General features: G+C 41.1%; 1 non-coding gene across 1 annotated transcript; it reads left to right on the top strand.

The window, feature by feature from the left end:
- The first annotated feature begins 8627 nt into the window (after window positions 1-8627).
- LOC115370805 (U1 spliceosomal RNA) lies at window positions 8628-8791 on the top strand. The gene has a single exon (XR_003929289.1). It is a non-coding gene; the product is annotated as a U1 spliceosomal RNA (small nuclear RNA).
- The last annotated feature ends 11168 nt before the right edge of the window (window positions 8792-19959 follow it).

Here is a 19959-nt window from a genome sequence, read left to right as displayed (position 1 = left end):
ACCCATTTAGATTTAGTTCCACTCCAAAAAGCTGAATATTCAGTTTGGAAAGAAAAAAAAAAGAGTCATCAGCATGTCTAAAGTGGTAATCCTCCACTTCCTCATTTTTCATTTTCATTTGTCTCCCTCTTTGTTGCTAAGCACTCCTCACTGTGGTGCACTCTCTGGAGATCACCTGTCAGTCAAACCTGTCAGTCAAACATTGGGTGGGACTTGATAGTGTTTAATGTCTCTCTCTCTTTCTGCTCATGCTAACAGTCCAGTTCTAATTCTTCTGTTTATTACAAAAAAGAAAATGCATCACATCATCAGAACTACCAGTGCTCCCAAATGTTCACAACAGACAGTGACACTTCATGAACCTGTATATAGGCTAAATCAGTATTGTATCAGTGACTGGAAACGGCAAAACAGATATTTATTTACACACATATCAAAACGCAGCCATGTTGACCACATTAAACTTCAATAAATGTGAAATCTGAGCCCAATTTGGCAAGTTTGGCTAGCGCCAAGTTGTCATTAAATTTGGTGAGCACGTTCATGCTCCCTAGAGGACAAACCCTATCAACTGTGATGACCTCATGACCTTTCCTCTGGCACCACCCTCAGGCCAAAATGTACGAACCCCTTTCTCCCACCACTGGCATCACCTCAGCATGCACCAAGCCAGCAGGGCACCAGCAGTGGAGGGCCTGCACTGCTGTTGTTTTCACTTTTGGCTCTAGCCACGAACACTGACTAGCCCACATAATCATCATAAAAAGATAGTAATATGTACTTAGCTTCTTTTCGACAATGTGTTACTCAGTGTCTGATGCCAAGACTGTCATTTACTTAACCCTCGTATGACCCCTGGACATTTTTGTCCATTTTCAAAATTCAAATTGGTGAAATTTCACCCAGTGTCATTCTGGGTGAAATTTCAAAATCTCAACTTTCAGCGCAAAAATCCATTTTTTGACCCTGTAATGCATTTTTAACCTATCCATGACCCTTCGTGGACAAAAATGTCCATTTTCTAGAAAGTGACCACCAAAAGGTCACAGGGGGGTAATTTTTTACAAGAGGGGGTAATTTTGGGTTAAATTTGAAAATCCCAACTTTCAGCATGAAAATCCATTATTTGACCCTGTAATGCATTTTTATCACATCCACATCCACATTTTCAAATTTAACCCCAAGTTACCCCCTCTTGCCAAAAATCACTCCCCTGTGACCTTTTGGTGGTCACTTTCTAGAAATGGACATTTTTGTCCACTTGAAGGGTCATGGATGTAACTTTTTTGAAGGGTAACTCAAGGGTTAAAGCAACTACACAGAGTTTTTAACTGGTTATGAAACAGTCTCAATTTAATACTGATGCCTCTATATGACAGACAAAAGCAAATGAGGCAGAGGTCTTTCCTCTGCCCGCTGTCCGGACCCAGCTGTCACCTCGCTGGCTGGTCCTCTCTTGTATGAAATATTGTCACTGCAGATTAGAGTAAGGATCGGGCCACATGTTTTTGTCCAAACCCGTCCCAAGATTGGGAGCATCGTAACCAAGCCTGACCCGAACCTGACAGGCGTTCTTTATATGTGTCTTAGCCTGACCTGAGCCCAAAGGTTTGCTTGTCCTCCATCGCTAGGTCTACATGCTGCCTTCAGAGTTGTCACGTAAACTCCAGCACTGTACATGAAGTTGCCCAGAGTAGACAGTAAGTCCATCATTTTTATTTATTTTACACTAGAGTTTCACTAAAATCAATCAATCAATCAATCAATCAATCAAACTTTATTTATATAGCGTCAAATCACAACAGAAGTTATCTCATGACGCTTTACAGGTAGAGCAGGTAAAGACCATGCTCTACAGATTATAGCAGAAAAAAAAACAAGAAACCCAACAGATTCCCTCCTGAGCATGCTCTTGGCGACAGTGGCAAGGTAAAACTCCCCTTTAACGGGAAGAACCCTCAGATAGAACCAGACTCAGGGCGGGCGGTCATCTACCTCTACCGGTTGGGTGGGGAGGGGAGAGAGAGGGACAAAGAGACAGAGACAGGGAGATAAGGACAAACTGGGACAGCAGACAACAACAGAAACAGCAGGGTATCCTGAACAGGTAATCTAGATGGAAGTGACACGCAGCATCCTGCCTTCTCATCTGCAGTTGGATGACCTTCCAGGATGGGCAGGACAGTATGACATAGACAAGACACAAAAGGCACAACGAAAGCAAAAGAGCAGAGGACTCTGGAACAATAACATGCACTGAGTAAAAAGGAGGGGGGGTATAGAGGAGGACAGGAAGAAGAAGAAAGGAAGAGGGAAGAGGAAGATTAGAAAGAGGAAAGTGCTCAGAGCATGATATGAAGTCCCCCGACAGTCTAAGCCTATAGCAGCATAACTAAGGGCTGGTCCAGGACAACCTGGGCTGGCCCTAACTATAAGCTTTGTCAAAAAGGAAAGTTTTAAGTCTACTCTTAAAGATAGAGAGTGAATCTGCCCTCCGAACTGAGATAGGAAGATTGTTGCACAAACGTGGAGCCTGGAATTGGAAGGATCTGCCTCCCGATCTAGTTTTAGAGATTTTGGGAACCACCAATAAACCTGCATTTTGGGAGCGCAGTGCTCTGGCAGGGTGATAAGGAACTATGAGCTCTTTCAGATAAGATGGTGCCTGCCCATTAAGAGCTTTATAGGTGAGGAGAAGAGTTTTAAATTCTATTCTAGATTCTATAGGAAGCCAATGTAAAGAAGCCAATATTGGACTAATATGATCTCTTCTCCTAGTTCTCATCAGCACACGTGCAGCAGGGTTCTGGACCAGCTGGAGAGTCTTTAACGACTTGCTGGTACAGCCTGATAATAAGGAGTTATAGTAGTCTAACCTAGAGGTAACGAAGGCGTGGATTAATTTTTCTGCATCACTCTGAGACAAGATATGCCGGTCCTTTGAGATATTACGCAAGCGAAAAAGGCGGTTTTAGAGATCTGTTTAATATGGGAGGTAAAGGACAAATCCGCATTGAAAATGACTCCGAGGTTCCTTACCGTGGAGCTGGGGGCCAAAGTAATGCCATCCAGAGTAGCTATGTCATTAGAAACTGATTCCCTAAGGTATTTAGGGCCGAACATGGTAACTTCTGTTTTTTCTGAGTTTAATAGTAGAAAATTGGTGGCCATCCAGGCCTTTATCTCTTTAAGGCAGGCTTCAAGTTTACTTAGCTGATGAGTTTCATTTGGCTTTACGGATACGTACAACTGAGTATCGTCCACATTACAATGGAAGTTCATGGAGTATTTCTGGATAATATTACCTAAAGGAAGCATATACAAAATGAATAAAATAGGGCCAAGCACAGAACCCTGAGGAACACCATATTTTACCTTCCCGCAGGAGGAGGATTCATTATTAACGTGAACAAACTGATGTCGATCTAATAAATAGGATTTAAACCAGGTTAATGTTGTTCCTTTAATGCCATCAATAACATCAATGTGACCAAACCCAAACCCAAACATAATTAATAAATGTTTGTCTGAGCCTGGCCCGACCCGACAGGTCCCGTCAGTTCCTGATGAGTCCCAGCAGGCTTGGGTTGGGTTTGCCCTGTCAGTGTCTTTTTTTTAGTGAAGCTAAACTAAACTTTGGATTGTTTGCTGTGGTTAGCCGTGGTCCAGGACGGAAACACAAGTGTCTCTTTCACTTGCTTTCAAAAAAAGCCAGATCAAGACAACACAAGGCGGGGGCGCTCATGGGAAATGCACTCTTCACTGTGGGGAACACTACCGCTTTTATGCACAGGCACTGCCAAAATCAACACAAAATGAAAGTTCCTTGTTGTTGCCTTAAGTTTATTTTAGTATATATATATTTTTTAGCATATATTATTTATTTGTCTGTTTTCTGTTTTGGTCTTGATACAGCAATTTGTTATGATGTTTTTTCTAAATAAATCAATTAACATTTTGGTGATTAATCTTTAACTCAATTAAACCTAAATTTGAGCTTAATTCAAGTCAGGTTTAGTTCGTTAGTATAGTTAGTTTTGCTTGTTTTTGATAGATTGCAATATTCACTCTGGGATGTATAAACATTTTCTTAAGATAGAGATACAAAAATAGCTTCTTTTTGATGATTTGTAGGCAAGGTTTCCTTAATGCTGATTCCTGTAAGTGTCAGTTTCAGCTGCAATACACTTTTTTCAAATTAAATTATAAAAAGGACATATTTTCAATTATCAGCCTGTGTCTGTGTTCATGCTTGAATTCCCCCTGCTCGCCTGAATTTTCTTTTCTTTAACTGCTTCAAGTTTAGTTCACTGAACTTTTATGTTTCGCTTTATGTTTCACTTTTGCATTCACTTCTGAATTGATGGGAAAACTCATTATGATGCATAAGGCATGAATGTTTTATGAAGCCAGAAATATGAAATGATGTTACTGAAGATGATTACTTCTTTTCAACTTTCCCTGACACCAAGTCTGTCTGGTCCTCATGTCACTTTTTAATTTTTTTTAAATTTTTTTTTTTTTTGGCCATTTTTTTTCTCTCTGCCTGCACACTGAGGCATTCATGCCACTGACTGAGCCACATGGATGCTCCAAGGTTGGATTTTAAGTCTATTAAGTGTTCACTGTTTGCAGACAGGTGGCCACCCACACAAACACCTTTTTTTTTTTTTTAAGAAAGTGGTTCTGTATCATTCCATTTGTAGGTTTGGAGCTTCTGACCTTTTCTCTTGTATCTCACACAGCAGAGAGTGGCGTCTTTTGCCAAGAACGATCCATTTAACTCCAGAGGCAAGATGCTACCACTGCCGGGGTTCAGGGTTCAGTTCCCACTGGAGACAAAATGAAAGTTCTCAGGTTTACAGGGCTGGGGAAAATACCTGCTGTCTAGATTTATAAGACCTTGTTTATTATATTATGTTTGTGTGTATAAGAGCCTTTCAAATGGAGTATTTTGTGGTACGGCTTCAGTTTTGTGGACTAAATGTATTTCCAAGCCTCTCTAATGTTAATGTACATCATAACAGCAGTGTGTGTGTGTTTGTGTGTGTGTGTGTGTGTTTGTGTGTGTGTGTGTGTGTGTGTGTGTTTGTGTCAGAATATACTGAAAGATAAGACTTACTTATCTTACAATATAAATGTGAGACCTTGTTGTACTCTTCATGTCCATTATATAAAATTGTGTTTGTTTAGATATCTGTATGTTCATGTGTGTGTGTGTGTGTGTGTGTGTATCATAAGGCCGATGTTATGGGCTAAATATGGTTTTAAGGCATTGAGATAGACTTTATGTCCATTACTTGTGTGTGTATGTGTGTGTCGATGTGTCTGTGTGGGTTTTCATATGTCACAAGATGAAGCCAGCTACCTGTATGGGCTAAATAGGTTGAAAAGTCTCAATTTAGTGTTTACACGCATTGTGTGTGTGTGTGTGTGTGTGTGTGTGTGTGTGTGTGTGTGTGTGTGTGTGTGTGTGTGTGTGTGTGTGTGTGCATACCTGATAAGGACTGAGCAATAGGAGATAAAAAAATATTTCATAGCCTGACTTGTGCTTCCCATTCGTAAATATTTGTGTGCATGAGCATGTGTGCAAGCAGTGTGTGTGTATAAGTGTGTGTATACATTTGTAATGTGTAGGTGTATATATTTGTAATACAGGTAACACAGCCCACAGTAATATGGGATTATTGTATTAAACAGGTACAGATTGTTTTCGGTCTTAATGTGAATATGTGACAAATTCTGCAGATAAGGAAGAGGATTGTGGGAGTTTTATCAAGATTCTCAGCTGAGGTGTGAAGATTTATAGCTTAGCTTACATTTTTAAACTCTGACTGAATAAGACATGCTTTGGAGAAAAATCCCTCTCTTAAAGCTGCAGTCAGAGGGATTTTTCATGTATTTTTAGGTCAGTTGAATTCACTAAGTGGGTTTGTGACAGACAAGGGCACGACATCAGGATCTTAATGAAAATTCTGGTGTGCAGTTGTGAGGTATTCTTCAAACCTTAAAGAACAAGTCCACCAAAACTCTGTTAAAGTCCTCTTACAGCCAATGTTTAAACGCCTAAAACTGATCTCTGTTAATCAATATTCTGTATATGGAAATTTTTCCATGAAAAAAAAGCCTTAAAACGACTGAGATATAACACTGTACCTTGCCCTAATGATGTATGCACAGATCTATGAATTTGGAAATGGTCCCCACCCACCGACTGCCTGTTGGCACACTGGTTTGTAAAAAGTTATTTTCATCAGTGTTATCTCTTAGATAAACTAATATTGTTCTTAGATAAACTAATATTGTTCAAGGTGGTCTTGTTGATTTTTTGAAAATAAAAGACTCAAATGATCTGACATCAAAAACTTTGCCTGTGTGAATCCATCGTTCTCATCTTGTCCTTCCCACACTGCAGTTTCAAAGTGGAAAAACTCAGCCATGGTATTTTCTTCCTGTTGTGTTTTGTTGTAAATGCATACACACACACACACACACATATAAATATATATATATATATATATATATATATATATATGTATATATATATATATATATATATATATATATATATATATATATATACACACACACACACGAAAAAATGGACATGTTTACAAGATTAAACTTTATTTTCATCAGAGGGTTTATTTAACATTATATATGTGTGTTTTTTTTTTTTTTTTTTTTTTGGTCTATTTTTGAATTTGGTGTAATTTTCCAGTTCCCTTTAATAACTGATCAGCCATGACATCACATCCAGATATTTTCAGCAACTCCAATGTTTCATATCGGAAAATGTCTCAGCAATCTCAAAAGGTTTTGGGGTCAGAGCCTCACTATGACAATCAAACAGCGAGGCTCTTCTTCTAAAGCTGCCATTTTGCACTGATGGTAAACAATCATACAGGGAGAAATCCACCATAGAAGAAGACAGAGAGAGAATTTCCCCACCGCAGGCACCGGCCTGAGTCCGTATCAAACAATTCACACTACTGAAAGAGTCAGCTGACGTTTGGTTTTAAAAAGAAGTTTACAAAAAAATTGTTGATTGATTACATAAGGGATAATCCATGACATGATGGTCTTTTATCAAAAAAAAAAAAAAAAAAAGACCTTGGAGGAGGAGTGCTCCTCGGACGGGTGACTGATGGACGATCATGGTCTCATGGTTTATATCCCCCTCATTACACGGCTGTAACATTATCAAAGTTGTCTATTGACTTTTTTCTGTATATTTATTGTGCCTTCAGTGTATCGTAATGATAATTATATTTCTAGAGCCTGGGAAAGTAGGATGACTTTTTTTTGAATGTCTTTGCTTAATATTCAGTTTCTTCATTTGTTTCTTTACCTCTACTCTATCTCCTTTCTGAGTTTATACAGTACATTCTGTGCTGTGCATATTTTAGATGTTTGTATAATGAATCTTTTATCAATGCATGACCTGTTTATTGGGTGGTGTAGCCTCACGCTCGCTCTGATTATGTTTGTTAGTGTCTTGTTGGGTGGGCATCTTTTGTGATGTATGATGACACTATAATAAACAATAAACTTAACAATTATATATAAGCCTTCAACACAGCAGCAAATTAATAAGGCCGCAACTGGACAACAGTCCTCTGTTCAGAAATAACTGATTGCAGAAGGCCTTAGTTGACCAATAAGAATCAAATATACTGTCATGAGCTCAGTTAGCCATCAACACAGTAAGAAAATTTAAATATGTCTGAAATACCTGTTTTGTATTTACAAGTGTGATTGTACAGGGCACAGTCCTCATTCATTCCCACTGAACACTCACACACTCAACACTCAACAGTCCACATTGCAAGCAGTAGCCACTACTAAAAGTTAATTTGAAAAACAGTAACACTCTAAACAGACAGGCCTAAGTTTCATCTGAAAAAAAAAAAAATAAAATAAAATGAATAAATGAAAGCATGGCAAATGGTTAAGATCTCAGTCCACTGCCACTTCAGGTAGTTAATACAATATGCTGTCAGAGTTATATGTAGCACACAAGGGGCTAATGACTCCAGTATTTTACTGTTTGAAAGAAATAATGTTGCACACTGTGCATTCACTGGTTTACACTCCAAACCAGTAGGTGGCAGTAATGAGGTTATTAGTTCCCCAGCACCAGTGAGTAAGAGGAAGTGGCTACTGAGTGAGACAAAGGAATCATGTGCTCTGTTTTATTTCCTTTCTCTGTTTGATAAATGTAGATAAAACAACCTGGAAATGCTGGCATACTTTAGTGTTGGCTTGTCTGAATTTGAGCTGTGACTCATTTTAGACGTATTGTAGATACCGTATATTACAGCTGTTCTCGTTGTATGGATTTATGTAGTGATACAACATTGCATGATGGGAAGTAAATCAGAATCAGATATTCTTTATTGGTCCCCTGGAGGAATTGCCTACAATATAGCAATTTTAGCACAATCTAACAATGTAAAGTAAAACCTGAGGAGCTTTTACTAAGCCTTGGAACAGCAGACATCCAGAGTGGATGTGATGTGATAGTGTGTGTGTGTGTGTGTTTGTGTTGATTTGTCCAGTGTGAGCACCGTGAGTCAGAGTGGTGTGTGTGTGAAGGGGGCTCCAGTGTGTGAGATAAAGAACTCATACTTACCTGGCAGGGGAGATACCATGATCAAGAAGGTGGTTCACCCAGGGCGAGGCTCAGCCATTGCACTCCGGTTGTGCTGATCCCTGCGAATTCCCCAAATGTGGGTATCTTGACTGCATAATTTCTGGTAGTGGGGGACTGTGTTCGCGCTCTCCCCTGATCAACATGTCAAAAGACAATATCATTAAAAAACCCCACAGCTTTTGAAATTACAAATAATTGTGTGTAACATACTACTTTTTAACATGACTGTCGTGCATGGCTTTCAGAAGCTTGTAAGAGTGTACTATATTCATTAATAGTCAAATTAATGCTATTGACTGTGCAATATGTAATTTTAGAGAAACACATTCTTACAGAAATAAAAAAAAAAATCTGAGGGTATATGAAATTTATATAATGCTATGTTATAAACAAAACATCTTAAGATCTTCAAATATTGATCAAACAGAAAAAACATTTTTGAAGATTTCTGAATATATTTCTGAATATATATTTCTGAATATATTTTAAACCAAAACATTTTTTTTTTACTTCTCTGAGAATAAAATTTCTCTGTCATACACAAGTACAAGCGCAAAGCTATATGATTTATTTGGCACGTCAGGCATTGAGATTTGCCATAGGAAGGCGATCAAAAAAGCCAGTCCTGAAATTATTCACTACGGTCAGGAAATTTGTGTTAATTAGACAATCAAAATAATTTTCCACCAGTTAATTTCAACCACAATACAGTCTACATGTGTTCTGTGGATTTGGACAACGCTTACGACTGTGTCCCTTGGGGGTCCTGTGGGGAGCGGCTGTGGGTACCAGGTTTGCTGCTGTAGGCCAGACTGCAGTGAGAATTGTGTCTGCGTACTTGCCACTAAGTCAAGCTGTTGGACTCCAGGGCTGCTCCTTGTCTCCGGGGACCCCAGGGCAGACCCAGGATATGCTAGGGGGATGATGTCTCCCTTGAGAATGCCAGGGATCCTCCAGGAGGAGCTGTTGGACGTGGCCCTGGAAAGGACCTTCTGGACTGGCCTCCTCAGCCTGCTGCCACCGAGACCCGCTCTCGGATAATGACAGCGATGTTTTCAACCACTAGTGGTGCCACAGTGCTGCAGGAAAAACCCGTCTGAGTTGTGCGCTCTAGACTGTCAGTGCTACAAAGATTATTAACGCCCACGTTTCCAGTTTTATACACTGTAAAGATGCTCCTCACTGTATGTGTGTGCGTCTGTGTGCATGTCTCTGCCTTTGTGCATATTCATGTTTGTCTGTATGAGTTTATGCACATTTGAATGTTGATGCATGCATGTCCTTATTGAATGTGTGCCCTTTATTCACAGCAATGACTTTCACAACTGCTGATAAGCAAAATAATGTCAACACGTCAATACATTTGTGTGTGTGTGTGCTGTGTGCGTGTGTTTGTGCATCATATTAATCATTGTAATGACTTTCACAGCTCCTGATTACTGGAAGAAATGTGTATGTGTGTGTATGTGTGTGTGTGTGTATGTCCCTCCTATAATAGAGATGATTTTCATAGCTTCTGATAAGCATAATAAAATGTCAAATTATCCATAAATCCTGGTTGCGTTGGCCCATGCAGCTGCTGAGATCTCAGCTCTGCTTACTTGAGCAAAACACAGCAAATAAACGGCTGCGCTGTTTGGTTTACTGTGCTGCTTTCACTGCATAAACAAGCCTCTTTTTCTCCTTTATTGTCATAGCAGGGGTAGTTGTTGTAAAAGTGGGAGTATGAATATGAATATTAACCATAGCAGTAATCATAATACCAGGAATGGTAACACATAAAGGGATAGTAATGGTAGCATTAAGAAGTTAACTGTAACTGAAACATTGCAATTAACAGGTGTGTTAATAGCTGTTGAAGTGACAGTTCAATTTCGACCTTCAAAACCACTGGCACGATTGCCCCACTTTTTTTTTTTTTTTTTGCAAGAAACAAAATCCGAAAAATACTCTTTAGTTTCCTATGACCAAAGAATACATTTAAATATTATAGCTTCTGTGCCTTCATTTTTTTCATAGTTGTTTGCACTGCTGAAACGGTGGGAGTAATTATGACTCTCTTAATGCAAGGTAGTCAGTGTGGTTAAAACAAAACAAAACAAAAAAAAATATGGCAGTTATATCACACCTGATACCATATAAAGAAGATATTAAAAATGTAGCCTATATGACAGTTGTCAGGGCATAAAACCAATGACACCCCTAGTAAGAATTGTTAGGTAATAACATTAGGTTAACTGATTTGTTGTAAATTGTAGAGCTTATTAATATTAATATTAATATTGCAGTATTTAATATGTTAAATCAGAGACTTATTTAATGTATAAAATTGACAACTTGTCTCTATTCGTATAGAATGCAATTTTATAGAGTAGCAACTCTTTCTTTCTTTCTTTCTTTCTACTATGTACAATATACTTGGGTCTGTTTTATAGCATACAATTTTTTTTAAGTATTGCAATTTTTCTTACTCCTGTTTCATAGTATATTTATATATTCAGCTTAATATCTTTTTTCTGTTAGTTTTAATGGCATTTTCTTTTACACTTGTGGCAGATGCAGCAAAATGTCATTCTGCTGTACACTTGTCCTATGTAGAGAGTGAATAAGAATAAAATTAATTTTGAATCTTATACATAATCCATTGATTTCAGTGGTAGTAGTACATATGATAGTGGTAGTATGCAAGACCAGTTGTAGTTCTCATTGGTACTTGTGGTAAAAAACAAGCGCTTTATTTTGAAAGGAGACACCCTGTTTGGCCTGCTGGTGGTGCCAGAGGGAAGGTCATGGGGTAACCAGAATTAACACATTTCATCTTCTGGACAATATGAATACTGTCACCAAATTTCATGGCGATCTATCAAACAGATTTGGAGATACCGCTCTGGACCTCTGAATGGCTGACTGGCTGACAGTGAAAATATACTTTATGAAAGGATGTGTCACTTTCTTACATTTGGAGTGCCCTGAATGCCTTCTTGTCTGAAGGACTTTGTGTTCCTGTTTCCAAGAGCACCCTGCATAGTTTTGATCAACAGTTTATCTGAAAGAGCAAGCTGTCATTTCTTTTCTTTTTAAAAGGACATTTGTGTTATTTGTCAACACAACACATGCTAAATGACAATACTTTTTGACACAACATACACTATACTGACAAAAGTATTGGGCCACCTCCACACTCCACCTGCAGGAGCTTTTGTGACCCATCCCATTCTAAATCCAGAGGCATTCATATGGAGTTGGTCCCACTTTGCAGCAAGAACAGCTTCCACTCTTCTGGGAGGTTTCTACCAGATGTTGGAGTGTCTGTGGGAGTTTTTTCCCGTTTATCCAGAAGAGCATTTGTGAGCTCAGACTCTGATGTTGGACCAGAGGGCCCGGCTCACAGTCTCTGTTCTAGTTGATCCCAAAGGTGTTGGATGGGGTTGAGGTCAGGGCTCTGTGTGGGCCAGTCAAGTTCCTCCACACCAAACTCAGCCAGCCACGCCTTTATGGAGCTGCTTTGTGCTCTGGGGCTCAGTCATGCTGGGACAGAGAAGGGGCCTTCCTTCCCCAAACTGGTCCCACAAAGCTGGAAGCAGAGAATTGTCCAAAATGTCTCAGTGAGCTGAAGCATTAAGATTTCCCTTCAGTGGAGCTGAGGGTCTGAGGCTGAGCCCAGAAAAACCAGCCCATAGCGTAATCCCTCCTCCACCAAACTTTACTGTTGGTACAATGCAGTCAGACAGGGAACATTCTCCTGGTGGTCCCCAAACCCAGACTCGTCCATCAGACCGCCACATAGAGAAGAGTGATTGGTCACTCCACAGAACACGTTTCCACCACTCCAGAGTCCAGCGACGGCGTGCTTTACACCGCTCCATCTGGTGATATGAGGCTGGCGTGCGTCCGCTCGGCCATGGAAACCCATGCCACAGTTTCTGTGCTGATGTTGATGCCAGAGGAGGTTTGGAACTCTGCAGTTACTGAATCAGCAGAGCGTTAGCCACTTGTACACACTATGAGCCTCAGCGGTCGGCGACTCCGCTCTGTAACTTTACGTGGTGCTGAGTTGCTGTGGTTCCTAAATGCTTCCACTTTGCAATAATCCCACTTCCATCTGATGGTGGAATATCTAGGAGGGAAGAAACTTCACCAGCTGACTTGTTGCAGTGGTGGCTTCCTGTTACATCACTATTCCAGCAGCACACTGGAACTCAGTGAGCTCTTTAGAACGAGCCGTTCTTTCACTAATGTTTGTAAAGGCAGACTGCATGGCTAGCTGCTGGATTTTATACACCTGTGGCCATTGGACTGAATGAAACACATGAACTCAGTGATAAAGAAGTATGTCCTAAACCTTTTGTCCATCTTTAAAAGATTATGGGTTGAAAAGTGACACAAATGTGTACCAGCTCAATGAGAAAGAAGATATTCCTGTTTACAGTGTAGTTATTATAGTGAAAGACAGTCATCTTGATTCTGTGAATAACACAAGTCTGCAACACCAATCAGGATAAAACAAACACTGATTAAAAAAAATGGCTGATTACTGATGACTAGGCGTGTCACCAACACACAGCGTACTGCTGCTGCCAGCCGCTGTTCTCCATTCAGACCAGCAAACAAACTGCATTCAGTCTCCTCACAGGAAACATGTCTGCTAATCCAGATGGTCAGATTAGTGTGAGGAGGGATGATGCAGGCAGACAACGCCTACATATTCTCCTCTGCTCTGCTCTCTGTGTTACACCCCTGTCACACACACACACACACTCACACACATTTTTTTCCATGCGTCTGTTTTTGCACAAAGAACAACAGCATAAAAAAAAACTCTTTCCCTGGTCTCAGCTTTGTGTCTTCACCTCCTCTTCCTCTCTGTTTTTCACTTTTCCTCCTCTCCCTCCCTTTCTCCTTCTCCTACACTTCTCATTTTGCTCTTTTCCTTCCTTTCCCCTCCTCCTTTCCTTTGCTCCCATTACACTCCTTCCTTGTGTCCTCCCTGCCTCAGTTCCTCCTTCCTACATTTCCTCCCCTCTCTCCCACTCCATCCTCCTTTTTTCCCCTCTGTTTTTCCATATTCCCATCTCTCAGGTGCTCCATGTCGACCGTTAGCGTGCGGAGGTGAACTGCATGCTGGGATCTGAGACCAAATTATTCACCGTGCTGCTTCCGGATTTAACTCAGGCTGGATGGGCAGGGAATATCATAGGTACCCAGTGGAACGCTGTAGCATTACAAGTCAATGAAATATTAAACGCATCATTTACAGATTATTCACCCCATATGGACACATTTCCAAAGCAATGATTCAGATGGGGTATGTGTGTGTGTGTGTGTGTGTGTGTGTGTGTGTGTGTGTGTGTGTGTGTGTGTGTGTGTGTGTGAAAACAGAGGCAAAGAGCAGGAGTGCTATACAAATTATTATTAAAGTCAAAGTGCTGAATAAGCCAACTGTGCTTCTTTCCCCTCCAGCTCTTTAAAGCCTGTTTTCTTACTGCTGAAGCTCCTTTATCTTCATTATTGTTCAAATAAACTAAAGAGCATTATGCCAACATCATACTGGAACCTGCAGTAACACTGGTGTTGGGTGTACGTCCAATATAGCGACAGCATTTCAGCAGTTTTTGCTATTATATTATAGCATCTTCCCCTCTCTTCTTGTATCTACTAAGTTTCCTTCTTGTTTTTACTTTTTAAATTTTATTTTATGAATTCAACATTTTGAATATTAAAGAAAATCTCTCCTCTTTGTCCTCTCCTCCTCTTTTCATTCTTCCTCTTGCTCTCTTCTTTCTCCCACTTTTTCTCCCTCTACCTTGTCTTCCTCTTCCTGTTTTCATTCTTCCCTTCTTTCCTCTCAGCCTCTCCATCCCTTTTCCTTCCCATCTTCTACTAATTTCCCCCTCTCAGCCCTCAACTGACTTTCTCCTCCTCATCTCCCCTTCACCTCCTCTCTCCTCCTGAATTTTGTCCTCTCGCCTTCCCCTCCCTTTCTCCCATTCCTGCTCCGTCTCCACGTCCCATTTCTCCCGTCTTGTCCTTTGTTCACTTTGTTTTCTCTCTACCATTCTTGACCTCCCCCTCCTCCTCCTTTTTTTCCCTTTCCCTACATCTCTTCCTCTTCATCCCTCCTCTTCCTCCTTTCTCCTCCTCTTTCTCCTCTCTCCCCTCTCTTTGTTCCAGTCTACACGTGTGCCTGCAGGAGCTCTGTGTTTTTCATGCCGAACGCTGGCGTGTCGCAGCAAGAGGCATTATGGGAGATGAGACCAGGGCATTAGTCACACACACTCACACACACACACACACACACACACACACACACGCTCACACACATTCATTTCTGAGTCACAGACACATACAGACCCAGTCACCCACTCATACTGTGTTGAGTCACACACACAGACATACACACTCTTAGCAACGCACACACACACACACACACACATACACACACACTGTGCAGTCATCAGAGTGGCTTTAACGCTTCAACACCACTTCTGTCTGAAATATTCATTTTTCGTTTCACAGGTGAGATGAAGAAAAGGGAGGAGAAGAGAGGAGAGAAAACAAGGGACGAGGAAAAGACGTGACACAAGGAGGGGAAGGGAGGAGAGAGGTTGAGATAAGGTGAAAGAGAAAGGAGCAAAAGGAAAGGCAAAGAAAGATGATAAGAAGTGACGGTGAGAGGAGCAAAAGCAGGGGTGAGCTAAGGCGAGGTGAGACGAGGTGAGGAGAGGAGCAACAAGGAGGCGAAGGAGCTGAAAAGTGACAACGACAGGAGAGGAGTTTTAAACTAAAGCAACATGTTATGGTCTATGAATGATGCAGTTACCCTCTGGGCCAATCAGCAACAAACACATCAACCTGTTAAACAAGGAAAGTCTCATGTTGACAAGACTGAAACACATGGCCAGATGCATCTTGAAAAGTTTTACAAGAATCCAGTCAGTAGCGCTGACGTAGGCACTGCCCATGACACTTATATGATCAAATGAATGCACATCAAATCTCTGAAATTCCAACAAAATGACAAAATGTTGCATCACTTACAGAAAAAAAATCATGATTAACACCTCTCACTTCCCTTGGACTAATTAGTAAACTTTTTAGTGAAACAAGATGAAGGAGTATTTGTGTTGTCTAGAATATTTTATATGACACAATAAGTGTACATCATTTCATAATAACCTACCGTATTGATCTGAATATAAGACGACCCTGATTTTAAGACGACCCCTCTTTTTCAAGACCCTTTTTTGGAAATATACTTTTTATATGGACATTCTGCGACACCAGCCCATGCTAGCTTTAAACTCAGTGTGGGGTATGTTGAGCTCTGTGGCAACTTCAGGTGCTTTTTGCTGCATCACAGCCCTCGTAACGGGCAGTCCTTCACTACGTTTCTCATTCACAAAATCGCACACCCTCCTGTCAGTCTCGTTGAATCGACCAGTTTGTGGACCACGAAAAGCCCTTCTCTGGCTGTGGGCATTTTTTAGCTCTTCTTTCTGAGACCGCCACCGTCTCACATTGCACTCAGGGCCAGGGTTAAGGGGTTAAGGGATGTTTATTTACCTTGACAGTTTCAGAGGTAACTTCAGAAAGCATCCAACTGACAGCCGGAGCGGCATGTCAGCTGGCTTCTACATTCAACTGGGTGGCGGCGCACACCGGCCGGCCCACCTGATGCCGGTCGGTGCCTCGGTCGGCACCGCGCCCACCTGGTCAGGTCTGCCGGATCTGACAGGTGCGCGGCGCACACAGACTGCCATATATACCTTTCATCATAAATCAACTTTTGTTTATACGCGGTTGCAGCAGCACCATGGACAGCGACACAGACAACATGGTTGATTATTGATTGCGCGACGCGGCCATTCGCCGGTAATCGCGCTGCGCGCATTAAACGATTTTGCGGAGGCAGGAGGAAAATTGCATGATTTATGTCCGCACGCTGCGTGCGTGACCGTGCATGTGCTCGTGCATGAACGCCCGTACAGTGCTGGAGCACACCCCTTCCAACCGTGCCAGAGCGGGGGAAGTGTACTGTATTCAAGCACGGAACATATGCAAGTACAATACATGTGTATTTGCTTAGACCCCCAATATAAGACGAGGGCGTTTTTTCAGGGCATTTTCAATGGAAAAAATATCGTCTTATATTCAGATCAATACGGTACTTCAGTTGTTTCAGTGTACAACAGCATTTTCACATGCAGACACCCATTCATCAAACATTTTATGCATTTCAGTGATGAAAAGGAGTAGGAAGAGGAAAACCTTGTGAGGGGTGGTGGTAAGTGGTGGACAGTCCTCTGAATCAGTAAAGATTGCTCTATTCTTTACCTCTTCCTAGAAAATTAATACACTGTTTTCATATATAAATGAATGTAAGTCAGGACAACACAGGACTAATAAGTTTGAAAATAGTGAAACCTCCTAGTTCTGAGATGTTTGTGTGACAGACAGAAGAATGAACCAACATATGAAGGAACGACCAGAGACCATGTTCCTCTTACGAAACCAAAGTGCTGGTAAGGCAGCGGTGAGTAACCTGGCAGTGTAGAGGCCGGCCGCACACACACGCAGATCCAGTCCCCGCCGTCAAACCTACGCAGGCTCACAGATGGGATACATAGGAACACAGATGCTGGCATGCCAGCTCCCAGGCGCTGGCACACACTCAGCACCGCAGATGTATATGAAGGTAGAACATCACGCACACCCAGCAAAGAACTGAATCTGTGCAGAAGAGAGAGAAAAGAGCAAACAGGACGACTGTGAGAGGGCGAACTCTTTGTAACGTTCACCTGATATACATTTTGGAGGCTGGGATTCATTGGATTTAGTTTGTCCAGTTCCATTTGATTTCCACGTGATGTGGCTTTGTTTGATGTAACTTGACTTGAGGCAAGTTATGATTTACTTTGGTTAGAATTGGCATGGTTTGATTTGTTTTGATTAACTTAACATTATTAGTTGATTTGGGATGGTTTGATAAGATATGAATGAGCCAAATTTTGTATCATGTGATCTAAAGTTCAGGGCTGGAATTTCTGCTTGAGCTCTAGTATGTCTACTTTGAGCAGGGGCGCCGCCAGGGCCCCATGAAAAGAAATCTTACTGGGCCCTTGTATAGCCGGCCAATAGGCAAACCTTTTTATTTCAGGCCTTTCGAGGGCCCCTGCCCCATTGTGGCCCTGGGTAATCAGTCCCACTTTTCCCCCCACTACGACGCCCCTGACTTTGAGGCCCTACCTGATCCAGCCCGACAGGTCCCATGAAGCCTGATCAGAGCCCAGAATTCAATTTTTTTAAAGTAAAACTGCAAGCACACATGCTAGCATGACCCTGCCACATGCAGATACACACAAACACACAAAAGAGACAGATTGGTGCAAAATCAATTTAAATATTAAATTATTGTGTAAGGGGGCATTAATGTGACAGATAAATAAATAAGGCTCTTACCTTGTGTGTTGCATTCGCGTTCTCATCAGATTCATGGGATGGTTAGGAAGCTCCCAGTTCTGGGTTTTGCAAAGTTGGGCATTGGGGACAAAATGCCGATCAGCTTGTTAAGCTAATGACACCCAGGTCGGATTTTGCTTACAAGTGTGGGTTTTGCACTGGTTTACAAGAAGCAGAACGCAAAGCATTTGATATGTGAAAAAACATAAATTTATGCTTTTCAATTCCAGCTGTGACTCACTGAGGTGTTATCGGAAAACACTGATTTCTCCCACAGAGAACTTTGTGCTGTGGACAGCCATCCTGAAACACCACAACTGGGGCTACTTGCGTTACATCTAGAATACCGATGCCCTGACTTGATCATCCACCTTGGTGGGGTGTTTACGTGCACTCCCAGCTGCCAAACTGGAATATACCAAAAACCCGAGACCAGATGAACGGGTATCAGTGCTGAAGCTAATGCAGAAGTTCCTTAATGTGCAATTTGCCCAAATGACTGCCAAAGATCTCTGTTTGGAAACGCAGAATGAATGGAAGTATATGGGGAAACAGCTGTACTTCTCCTTTACTAGCTCGTTTCAGGTCTTCTTAAATGTTACTCCATGTTCAGTTTGAAAGGGTGGCTCCATTTAGACTAAAAAGGGCCAAAAAGGGGGCTACAAACTTAAGGCATGGTTACCTTTTGATGGGCAGGTTGCTGTCTGGATGTAGGTGGAGCCAGTGTGCCATATCATCTAGCTATCGTCTGCTGGAAGGAGCATATGTACCCACAGCAGTGTATACATTTAAATGACCTTTGACCTTTTTAAAAGAACTTGTGCTGTCCATTGTGCAGCCCCTCATAGGAGTTAGTGTTTTTTGTTCAGTCTGTAATGATAACTACGGTCTCATCACTTTCTTTTTTCATCACTTTCTTTCTTTTCTTTTTCTGCTTTCACATGCACTTTTTTTCTGTTTAGTCTTTTTAATCAGCCTTTTAGCTATCCCAATTTAGGATGATGTATTCCAGTGCTAACGTTAAGAACATTGCTCATCAGCTAATGTTAGCATCTGTTAGGGGAGAGTGGGGTAATATGTGCCAAGGGGCAAGTAGTGCCACCCGTGTTATCTAGAAAACCATAGAAGAAGTTGGTCATGTGACCACATATTTTTGAAGAGGCATCCATTTCACTCATCCTGCAAAGAAGGGAGACACATGGCTTGAGAGGTAAGCACATTTAAGTTCAAAAAACATTTTTCAGTCTATACAGTTAGCATGATGTTAGCTCAAAACAGCTGGGGGATGCATTTTTTTCAAAATGGTGGGCTTGGGGTAATTTGTGCCAAAGGGCCTGGGGTAAGTTGTGCCAGTGGAACAACTTGTGATTATATACTATATATTACTTTCTTGTATTTTATTGTTATTGTACATTGTCTTCTTACCTTTGATCACTAAAACTATTCAGATTCAGATGAAGATGATTTGCAGGTGCTCATTTTGGAATTTTTATTTTGATCTGGGTATGTGTTCATGTGGCGCTCGGCATTGTTATAGAAAAGTGGCCTGTGATCTTGTTAAAATAATAAATAAATGTTAAATAAATCATTTTGTATTGAATTTGTTTTGCTTTTATATAGCATTATCATTTGTGAGATTAAAATGATCTGTTTTACTTCAATTATCAATGGCACAATTTACCCCAGTGTATTCTCTCTAATGGCACAATTTACCCCGCACCGGAGGCAAGTTGTGCCACAGAACAACTTTTTTATTTCGAAAGCTATATTTCTCAAACAGTTTATATAAGATCCAAAGTGATTGTTCCCAGGGATGCACAACATCCTAAACTATATGTGCATAT

The sequence above is a fragment of the Myripristis murdjan genome, chromosome 13 (assembly GCF_902150065.1).
Source record: "Myripristis murdjan chromosome 13, fMyrMur1.1, whole genome shotgun sequence".
In the NCBI taxonomy this organism is placed as follows: Eukaryota; Metazoa; Chordata; class Actinopteri; order Holocentriformes; family Holocentridae; genus Myripristis; species Myripristis murdjan.
The sequence above is the reverse complement of the archived record's forward strand: the minus strand, read 5'-3'. Positions and strand labels throughout refer to the sequence as shown.